An 11,501-nucleotide genomic window follows, 5' to 3' on the forward strand; every position below is an offset into this window, starting at 1 on the left:
AAATGCAAAAAAGATTATTCGCGATAGCAATAAAAAAAATGCAGTAAAACCTGTAAACATTACAAGTAACATGCAAAAAAATATAACTCAGTATTCTAAGGATGATACAATTAAGGAAAATATTCGTTATATTGATGAACCTGATAATGGTAAAGTATTTTTAGTAACTTTTGTTGTACTTACATACACACACGCGCGCGCGCATACACACACACACCACATACACACACACACACACAAAGTACCGAAATGCTATTATTAATTGAACATTTTCTATAATATGTACTTTATAAATTTATTTTAGATATTGCATTCAAACGACAAGACTTACGTCAATTAAATATTATTAATTTAAAACAATCGCAAATATGTGAAGATATGCAAATAATTTTAAGAAAGATTGGATCACAAGAGGATAGAATATTAATAAGAGATGACGATGAAAATAGTATTTTTAAAAAATTTGATTTTCCTCTGAAAAACATTAGCGAATTAAATGCTATAGAAGAGTATTTGACGGACGAAAACAATACTAATATGCTTGTAAATAGAATTTATATAAAAAAAATAAAATTTTTATAAATATTTTTATAAATATATTATTTTACATTAATAGGTGATTGAATTATCAAAAATTGGTGGAGCTACGTATAAACATACAGGGTTTGTCCGGAAAGTAATGCGTCGCATTTTTTTAAAAAAGAATTTATTGATCGCATAGGTAAAACAACTTAAAATTGTTCGAAGTATGACCCTTCTGCGTCAATACATTTTTGCCAACGCGATTTCCATGCGTCATAAGATTTCTGGAACTCCTTGACTGGGATGCTGTTCAGGGAGGCCGTCGAAGTAGCTTGTACGTTGTCAACCGACTCGAGCTGTTGTCCTTTGAGCTCCCTTTTCAGCCGAGGAAATAAAAAAAGTCCGCCGGGGCCAAGTCGGGACTGTAGGGCGGCTGCGGCACCGTTGCCACACCGATCCGGGTCAGGTAGGCCGTAATAACAAAGGCGGTGTGAGCCGGCGCGTTGTCGTGATGGAGTTTCCATGAAGCGCGGATCTCCTTTCGGACGCGGGCGATCCTGTGATTCAGTCTCTGAAGCACTTCCTTGTAAAATTGAGCGTTGACAGTCTGGCCGGGGGGTACGAATTCATGGTGCACTATCCCCTTTGCATCAAAAAAAACAATGAGCATTGACTTTACCCGGGACTTGCTCATGCGAGCCTTCTTCTGGCGCGGCGACGACGTCGTGTGCCATTCCGCACTCTGCCTCTTTGACTCCGGATCGTACTGAAAGACCCATGACTCATCCCCAGTGATAACGTTGTTCAGGAAATTGGGATTATCTGCACAGATTATCTTGTCCAGCTTCACGCAAAACTTTATCGCATAGCGTTGCTCTATCGTTCTCTCCATCACAAGTTCGACGCGACCACTAAGCAGAGGTTCACAGAATAAGCCGTCCTAACCCTCCAAGCGCATGGAAACAATTGAGCGACCTACCGTTGGAAAGCTAAGGGTACCCCCCTTCCTCCCCAACCGGTCCCATCGCTCTGCGATGTATAGTCGCGTCACAAAAAAATGCGACGCATTACTTTCCGGACAAACCCTGTACTATTAAAAGAATAATGATTCAATTATTTTCTAATAAAGTGGCAGAACAATATAGTTGGATAGGATTTAAAGGAAAAAATAAATTTTCTTTACTACGTATTTCTGCTGCTATAATAAGTGAGTATTAATTTAATTTGTACATATTATTTTATAATATACACATGCATATATACATATATGTAAAACTATATCATAAAATTTATTTTACAGAAGCAGTGCAAAAAACAATACAATAACATTAAACGAAATTGAAACAATTATGAAGGCATGGCTTGTAAAAGCAAAATTTAGAAATGCTAAACAGGCAAGAAAACAATAAGCGCTATATATTAAGAGTGCAATATGGAATTTTGTTATAACAGTATTATAACACTGTTATTATAATAATTATTATTATAACATTAGTATTTATTATAGCATTATTATAATAGAGTATTATGAAACATTTATCTAAGTGCAATACTTATAGGTATTTTATTATACAATTTTTTTTATTGCACAAATTTTTTTTATTGTATAAATTTTTTTTAATAACATGTTTAACACGTATGTATACATGAAATAAATACTAACATGTATATGAAATAAATACTAATATATAGATATAATGAAAAGTTAAAATTTATATTACGCATACAAGTTTTTATTATTACACATCATCGATTAATCAGATTAGATGCAAATACATATGTTGACAGAAAGGAAATAAAAATGAGAACACAAAATATGTTTTATAATATATAATAAAAATAATATAATTGTAATAGAGAGTTACATATAATTATATATATATTTATATGTATTTGATAAATTATTTTCTTTCAAATATATATATATTGTATATATAAATTATATCACAATTATATTTTTATTATATATGATCAAACCTATTCTGTTGCTCTCATTTTTATTTCCTTTCTATCAACATATATATGCGTATTTGCATAAAAATTTAGAATATTAGTTCTGAAATATTTCATAAATATTCATTTAGATTGTCCTAAATATCTTCTTTGAATATTCTTTGAATATGATAAAGAATATTCTTTTAACTTTATCTAGAATATTTAAATTGGTCTCATTTCAACGTTTTGTGTACATTTATAAAACATCTTCTAGTACATTGAAAGAATATTTTAATATTCTCGACAAATATTTATAGAATGTTTATAGAAAGTGTTTGTGTTATCTGGGTATATATATATATATATCCTAAAAAAATCATAAAAATGAAAAGGTCAGGCCATGTTCAAAAGAAGGCACTCAAAAATTTAAACGATCTAATAATAAATTATCACGAAAAGTAACTGATATGTTATTCAAGGTGCCAGTTCAAAGTGAACATACGTAAAGTGTATATTATCTAAATTTAGTAATAATATATTACCATAAAAAGTAACTGTGATATTTTATTCAAGGTGCAAGTTCACATTGAATATACATACATATAAGTAAAACTGATTACAATTTGATTCTAGAAAATAAGTGCGATATGTTATTCTTAGTGCACAAAATATAATAGTCGTTTATAGAGATTTGATTTGAAATTCATACTAGCCCGTACAATGAAAAATAATTGCTCGTAATTCCAGAGTACCAATTTGTTAATGACTCAGAAAAATAACATGGCGGCCTGCTCTCAAAAAATTTTCGATGGGTAGAATAAATAATTGAAATAAGAGTTGTGAAAATTGTATAAATTAAAAACCTCCAATCTTTCTTTAGTAAAATTTCGAATTTTCGTATCAACTTCCGATTTGTGTTATACCGTATTTTCAGGGAGTAAGTTATTGATCAGAAAACTTTGCCTTGTTGCTCGAAACGGGTGTATATTAAGTAAAATTTATAAATGTACAGTTCTCAGGTCAACTACAATAAAGCTATACGCTTAAAAAGTTTACTGATTATTTGTCGTAATATACAATAAAAAATTACATATTAATTATTCAAGATACAAGTGAGATATAAATATCATTAAAATATACAAAAAAAATTTATCAATTTGACTCTGAAAAGTAAGTGACATGGTTCTCAAAGTGCAAGGTTTCATTTGACTTACAATTTTCTTCAGAAACACAGAAGAAAAAGATATTTGTATATAGTTTTGTATATTCACTTCGTTGTGTGTAGAGCTTTTAAAAATACGTTGAATCCTTATTCTAATCTAATCTTCTTCTAATGTAATACTTTTCGTACTTCACAAATGTTGTAGTAATTATTCTGTAAGCGCTTCGACATTATTTCTAAATGGACATCGAGAAACATCATAGTTTTTTGAGAACAGGCCGCCATGTTATTTTTCTGAGTCATTAACAAATTGGTACTCTGGAATTACGAGCAATTATTTTTCATTGTACGGGCTAGTATGAATTTCAAATCAAATCTCTATAAACGACTATTATATTTTGTGCACTAAGAATAACATATCGCACTTATTTTCTAGAATCAAATTGTAATCAGTTTTACTTATATGTATGTATATTCAATGTGAACTTGCACCTTGAATAAAATATCACAGTTACTTTTTATGGTAATATATTATTACTAAATTTAGATAATATACACTTTACGTATGTTCACTTTGAACTGGCACCTTGAATAACATATCAGTTACTTTTCGTGATAATTTATTATTAGATCGTTTAAATTTTTGAGTGCCTTCTTTTGAACATGGCCTGACCTTTTCATTTTTATGATTTTTTTAGGATATCACTTACTTTTTAAAGTACAGATATATAGAGCAGCTTTCTATAATAGTAATTCATGTATAAATTAATAGTAATTCAAGTATCACAAATATATGTATTTTCGATTCTTATCACATAACTTTGTATAAGTAACAATTTATGCAATACAGTTCAAAATAATTGAAATATATGGTATATATGTACATATATAAAATATATAATTATATTATAGTATACATATATATTTTATTTAATCTTATATGTAAATGTTTGTATAATTGTAATAACTTTTAACAATACATTGCACATTTATTTTCAATTGCAACAGAATGAATTTATATTCTTGTATGAATATTGAAAATAAAGAATGGGCCCCTCCATCGCCCATTCTCGTGAGAACGCAACCATATATTTTTCTTCGTCTCTCCGATTTTAACACGACATACATATTTATGTCTGATAATTTTTTTCTTGATGATACTTTTTGAAATGTCATGAAGCCTAGGTCAAATTAGAAATTTATTGCACTCGTTTTAACGCAGCTTACAGCAGCTTTTATAAAGCGCCAGAGCAGCCGATATTTTATTTTGGCGCTTACGGCAACTTTTATACAGCGCTAGAACAGTTGATGTTTTAATGTAGCGTTTACGGCAGCCTTTATACAGCGCCAGAGCAGCCGATGTTTTATTTCGGCGCTTACGGCAGCCTTTATACAGCGCCAGAGCAGCCGATGTTTCATTTCGGCGCTTACGGCAGCCTTTATACAGCGCCATTATTTAATCTGTTCTAAGAACAATATGTATGCCCTTTGTGCTCCTTTGGGCCATTTTTTCTTGAACACTTCCATATCATTAGAATAATACCATTCCGATTTTGTGTCAGCTCTCAACATACACGTGTAGTGACCACGATTCATTTCTTCACCTTCGTGAAATATAGCGCTTATTAGCTTGTACTTTTTTTATTAATCGTGATATTACTCGTCGGCACGGCGGTAATCCGATTGTTGATAATTTTTTTAGAAGCACCGTTTACAAAAGTATATAAATTGAGCTGTATTACTACGACGGATAAAGTTGATTCGATTACGGTTTTCTTTTCAACACGGTACCCTTACATTCGTTACAATTGCCGTTTATCGTTTCCCATTTAGAAAATTCTACATTAATCAAACTTTGTAGAGTGACACCTTTTTTCCTTTTTAATGTCGAATGTATAGGTAATATTAACAAACTACTGCTTTCCAGCTTAGTTACATTGTAATTACATTTGACATTCGAGCAACATAATACGTGCTTCAATTCGAGTTCTAATACATCATTGATGTCGGAATACGTCGACATTAGAGCCGTAAAAAATTCCGAAACATCTTGTTGTGTTTGTTCTTCGAAGCGTTTTCCGACAGATCTTCTAACCGTTTGAATGTTGCAATATTTACGTTCACCATACGCGCAGATAGCATCAATCAATGCATTCGATGCTTTATTTTTCAGTATTTGTTGCTTAATACGTACGCAATGAAACGCACATTGTAATATTACATTAGCGTAACACGAAACAGCATCGTTATTGCAAAGGCCATATATTTTCCACGTAACTATACTTTCTGGTTCCTCACAATCATAATTCTGCATATCATCAATGATATTAGGAATAGCCCATCGACGATCGTACATTTTCACAACCTTTTTCTCGGACGGATTGATTTGTGGCAGTTCAGATTTGAATATAGACCTCAGTCGATTATATTCTACAATGGCTCTCGAGTTTGCTTTAACTGATGCTGGATTGAAATTTATCAAATGTAGGCCTTCCAATTTACTTACTTGTGACAAACCTACATAGGCTTGACCATTACTGAATACAGTCGTTCCTAAATCCATCATTGCATTGTTACATGTAATTCCTTCGATTATAAATAATTCGACATTCTTTAATTTGTCTCTCAAAGTTTTCAAGACCATGTCTGACAATTGCGTATATTTTGGTGTAGATTCATGACTAACCGGTAGTTGAAACATTCTATGGATTGTCAAGCCATCGATATTGAATGCTACGATACCCGTGGGAGCAGATATGGCAGTCGTTTTTTCCAAATTTATTCTGATCCAATGTTTAATCGTTTCAATTAGAAAACTATTCCCTGTACCACCCTCGCCACTTACGTACAGTCGCAGAATCTGATTCTTATCTTGTAAAACTTGGCATACTCCATCAAAGACTCTTTTCTGGTCTTTGTTCAATTGCGACATCATTTGCGATAAATCAATCGGGTCGTCAATCTTACCAAAATCTTCCAGATCTTTCATCGCGTCGTCAGCTTCTATCGGATTACAATCCAGTTCATCGTCATCGGATTTGTCTCTGTCTGCTGTTTTCAGATCATTTTCGCGCTTCTCGATTAATTCAGCAACGTTCTCAAAAGCTTTCTGTATTTCTTCGAGCCTTTCGTGATATTTCATTGCCTTTGTTAAAACAGACTCTAAATTCTTAAAGGCATCCGTGTAAGTCTCGAATGTACCTTTGAGTTCACTCAAATCTCTCCATGGTTTGAACAGAAGAAGTAGCGAGTAAAAGTATTTTTCGGGCTCAGTTTTTATATTAAATCGATAATGGTTAATTAAATAACCCTTTTTTCGTTTTTTTAAAAATAAACCCGATGCCAGTTTGTAACACTTGACTTCGTCATTATTTGACATCTGTTTCGTAATTTCCCAGAATCTGGCAAAATCGTACAAATTCAATGATTCTAATTTTTGAGTAATATAAGTATGCTGTCTTCTAAGCTGGGCAATAGAGCCAAGGAAACGAAACGAAAAATTAATTAAACGGAACTGTATCTCAATTTGAGATCCCAAAGTTCCACATATAAATTAATTTTGAAACTTACATATGGAGAAATAAGCGAGAAAAATATAGGTCCGAAAAGTCGCTGAAGGGGGAATCGAACCCGCGTCTTTCACTTTCCGGGCGACTGCTCTTACCAACTAAGCTATTCAGACCCTTTCGATTCTATGTTTTTCATTTGCCTTTTTAGTAGATGTTAGTAAATACCGCCGTGATTAGCCCAAGGCGTGAATAAACTCAGAAATAAATATTTTTATCGGCTCTCAATATAAATAATATAAGTATGCTGTCTTCTAAGCTGGGCAATAGAGCCAAGGAAACGAAACGAAAAATTAATTAAACGGAACTGTATCTCATTTTGAGATCCCAAAGTTCCACATATAAATTAATTTCGAAACTTACATATGGAGAAATAAGCGAGAAAAATATAGGTCCGAAAAGTCGCTGAAGCGGGAATCGAACCCGCGTCTTTCACTTTCCGAGGCGACTGCTCTTACCAACTAAGCTATTCAGACCCTTTCGATTCTATATTTTTCATTTGCCTTTTTAGTAGATGTTAGTAAATACCGCCGTGATTAGCCCAAGGCGTGAATAAACTCAGAAATAAATATTTTTATCGGCTCTCAATATAAATAATATAAGTATGCTGTCTTCTAAGCTGGGCAATAGAGCCAAGGAAACGAAACGAAAAATTAATTAAACGGAATTGTATCTCAATTTGAGATCCCAAAGTTCCACATATAAATTAATTTCGAAACTTACATATGGAGAAATAAGCGAGAAAAATATAGGTCCGAAAAGTCGCTGAAGCGGGAATCGAACCCGCGTCTTTCACTTTCTGGGCGACTGCTCTTACCAACTAAGCTATTCAGACCCTTTCGATTCTATATTTTTCATTTGCCTTTTTAGTAGATGTTAGTAAATACCGCCGTGATTAGCCCAAGGCGTGAATAAACTCAGAAATAAATATTTTTATCGGCTCTCAATATAAATAATATAAGTATGCTGTCTTCTAAGCTGGGCAATAGAGCCAAGGAAACGAAACGAAAAATTAATTAAACGGAACTGTATCTCAATTTGAGATCCCAAAGTTCAACATATAAATTAATTTCGAAACTTACATATGGAGAAATAAGCGAGAAAAATATAGGTCCGAAAAGTCGCTGAAGCGGGAATCGAACCCGCGTCTTTCACTTTCCGGGCGACTGCTCTTACCAACTAAGCTATTCAGACCCTTTCGATTCTATATTTTTCATTTGCCTTTTTAGTAGATGTTAGTAAATACCGCCGTGATTAGCCCAAGGCGTGAATAAACTCAGAAATAAATATTTTTATCGGCTCTCAATATAAATAATATAAGTATGCTGTCTTCTAAGCTGGGCAATAGAGCCAAGGAAACGAAACGAAAAATTAATAAACGGAACTGTATCTCAATTTGAGATCCCAAAGTTCCACATATAAATTAATTTCGAAACTTACATATGGAGAAATAAGCGAGAAAAATATAGGTCCGAAAAGTCGCTGAAGCGGGAATCGAACCCGCGTCTTTCACTTTAGAAGACAGCATACTTATATTATTTATATTGAGAGCCGATAAAAATATTTATTTCTGAGTTTATTCACGCCTTGGGCTAATCACGGCGGTATTTACTAACATCTACTAAAAAGGCAAATGAAAAATATAGAATCGAAAGGGTCTGAATAGCTTAGTTGGTAAGAGCAGTCGCCCGGAAAGTGAAAGACGCGGGTTCGATTCCCGCTTCAGCGACTTTTCGGACCTATATTTTTCTCGCTTATTTCTCCATATGTAAGTTTCGAAATTAATTTATATGTGGAACTTTGGGATCTCAAATTGAGATACAGTTCCGTTTAATTAATTTTTCGTTTCGTTTCCTTGGCTCTATTGCCCAGCTTAGAAGACAGCATACTTATATTATTTATATTGAGAGCCGATAAAAATATTTATTTCTAATTTTTGAGGTCTATTTGGATAGTAATCATCGATGAGTGACGAACAGTAAATATTCGTAGAATTTTCATCAAGAGCTTAAATTTCATTAAATGTTTTAACTTTTCTATTTCTCACCTCATTAACATCGATCCATTTGACCATGGTATCATTATCCGTACCGTACAAGGGATTCCCTAATAGTGTATCCGCAGCTTCTAAAGCACCGCATTCTCTGTTATTTAATGAACGCATTGCAAAATTCCACAGTTTCGATGCCAAGGACTTATTCGAATCTATCACTTCAAAGTCTGTATTGCATTTTTCCGACTTTGTCGTGTATTTTGTTAAATATGAGTTTAAAAACTCTGATTTTTCTTTAATAAATAGTATGTCCATATTTCCCTACCAGGCTAATTTGATAGACGGATTATAATCATTTATAAAGTCTTTCCGACTCTTTGCGAGGAAGATCGTACAATCTGCTCTTACAACGTAAATTTTTTCTACCGACTATCGAAGTGATAAAGTCTCTTAAAACGAAATTCTCAGTAACTGACCGAGGACAATCAAACCGACACTTTCTGTATATATTAGTTTCCGTTTTTTTCGTACGCATGCAATACGAGTTATGTTTATGATTCTGATCACTTATTACCGTATCGTACAACGTTGGCGAAACATTTTCATCTGGAATTTCACACGTTACGTATTTTTGAATAAACGTAGCAATTTCTTCATCCGGCAATTTTCCTAATACTGGAGCATCTTTTATCCAAATCATACAATGCATGTGCTGGATACTTCTACGTTGATATTCCAGTCGCCAGAAGTAATGAATAACTTTTCCTATTGGATTATCGGACGAACAAATAAAATCAATTATGGCTTTGAATTTTATGCACGTGAATCTAGAAGTACTTACAGGATCGTATGCGACTAGTTCGCTGATGCCTAACTTCTCTTTATCGGGATTCATATCTCGTAAATATTCACCCAAATCGGACCATTTCCATTCACTAGGACTCAAAGTCAAAAACCACGTCGCTGGACCGTAATGCAAAGTCATGCATTTTACATTATTGGACGGTTGTCGCCAAAATTGATCCGTATTTCTCAATTTTGCAAAAATACTCATTAAATTCGATTCTAATTCGTAACCTTTCAATTCGTTCAAGTATCTACCAGCAGTGTATCTCTCTCGTGGGTTAGTAACCATCATCGTATAATAGATACCATTTTTCAACTGTCGGTAGTTAGCATCATTGAGAAGGAAGAACAGATACTGCAGATTCAACCTGAATCTACTATGTTTCGACATCAATCGTGTTCTAATAAATAAATATTCCGGCAATGCAAAGTTTCTATCTTCTCGTTGTCCATTGACACCATCAGGATATAAATCAGGGAAACACATGACATCCAGATATTTATAACGATTATCCATTGGAAAATCTTCAATTTTCACCATTTGATAAAGCTTCAATGCAGATTCATTATCGATTCTTTTCGCGTGTATTGGGTATATTGTATACTGATCGTTAATATACGAATGTTCAGTGATTTGTGTGAGAAAAGCCGTACGTTTTAAAACGGTTTGATCATTATTATTTTTGTTTTGCTGTACATTGTACAAATTCAATGCTGGTAATTCCTCAACCACCTCATTTATTTCGTCATTGTCGCTTTCCTCATCGACAATCCTATATTCTGTTTCCTGCAACTTATCCTTTAATAGATCATCAGATGACGCTGGAAGACGAATTTTTGATTAATGAGGATTATTTTCTTTCAACCATTGCAAAGCCTTATACATTTTATTAATATCTACCAAATTTTCCCAAACCACTTTAGATTTCTTGGGTATACCTCGAACGAGAATGTGCAACTCGTGATTCAAATTTATAGGATCTTCCGGAGGACATACCTTATCCAATGTTTCTTGTAAAGGCAGAGGCAAATGAAATGTTCTACCTTTTCCTAAACAGAGTTCGATTATATAAGTTTCTTGATTTAAAATGTGCTATATTTAAATCATTTAATTATTTTTTTCGTTCAAGTACAATTAACAGCAAAAACTGCATATACGTAGGTATGTATTTGACTCTACTGCCATTACTTGAAACAAATACATTATTCGATATTAACAAATTGGAACTCTGGAATTACAAGTAATTATTTTTCATTGTACAGACTAGGTTTAAATTTTTGAGGATCTTCTTTTGAACATGGCTTGACCTTTTCATTTTTATGATTTTTTGGAGATAGGGTGAGAGAGGACGAATGAGGGTAAGAGAAGACGAGATAGGCGAAAGAGGGTGAGAGATGACGAAAGAGGGTGAAAGAGGACGAAAGAGGGTGAAAGAGGACGAAAGGGGGTGAGAGGGAATGAAAGAGGGTGAAAGAG

General features: G+C 33.3%; 2 non-coding genes across 2 annotated transcripts; both read right to left on the reverse strand.

Moving 5' to 3' along the window:
- Positions 1 to 7,585: 7,585 nt before the first annotated feature.
- TRNAP-CGG (transfer RNA proline (anticodon CGG)) lies at positions 7,586 to 7,661 on the reverse strand. The gene has a single exon. It is a non-coding gene; the product is annotated as a tRNA-Pro (tRNA).
- A 284-nt stretch (positions 7,662 to 7,945) lies between these two features.
- On the reverse strand, positions 7,946 to 8,020 carry TRNAS-AGA (transfer RNA serine (anticodon AGA)). Its single transcript has one exon. It is a non-coding gene; the product is annotated as a tRNA-Ser (tRNA).
- Positions 8,021 to 11,501: the final 3,481 nt, after the last annotated feature.

The sequence above is a fragment of the Nylanderia fulva genome, unplaced genomic scaffold (genome assembly GCF_048542155.1).
Source record: "Nylanderia fulva isolate GAGA-0341 unplaced genomic scaffold, ASM4854215v1 Scaffold423, whole genome shotgun sequence".
Taxonomy (NCBI): Eukaryota; Metazoa; Arthropoda; class Insecta; order Hymenoptera; family Formicidae; genus Nylanderia; species Nylanderia fulva.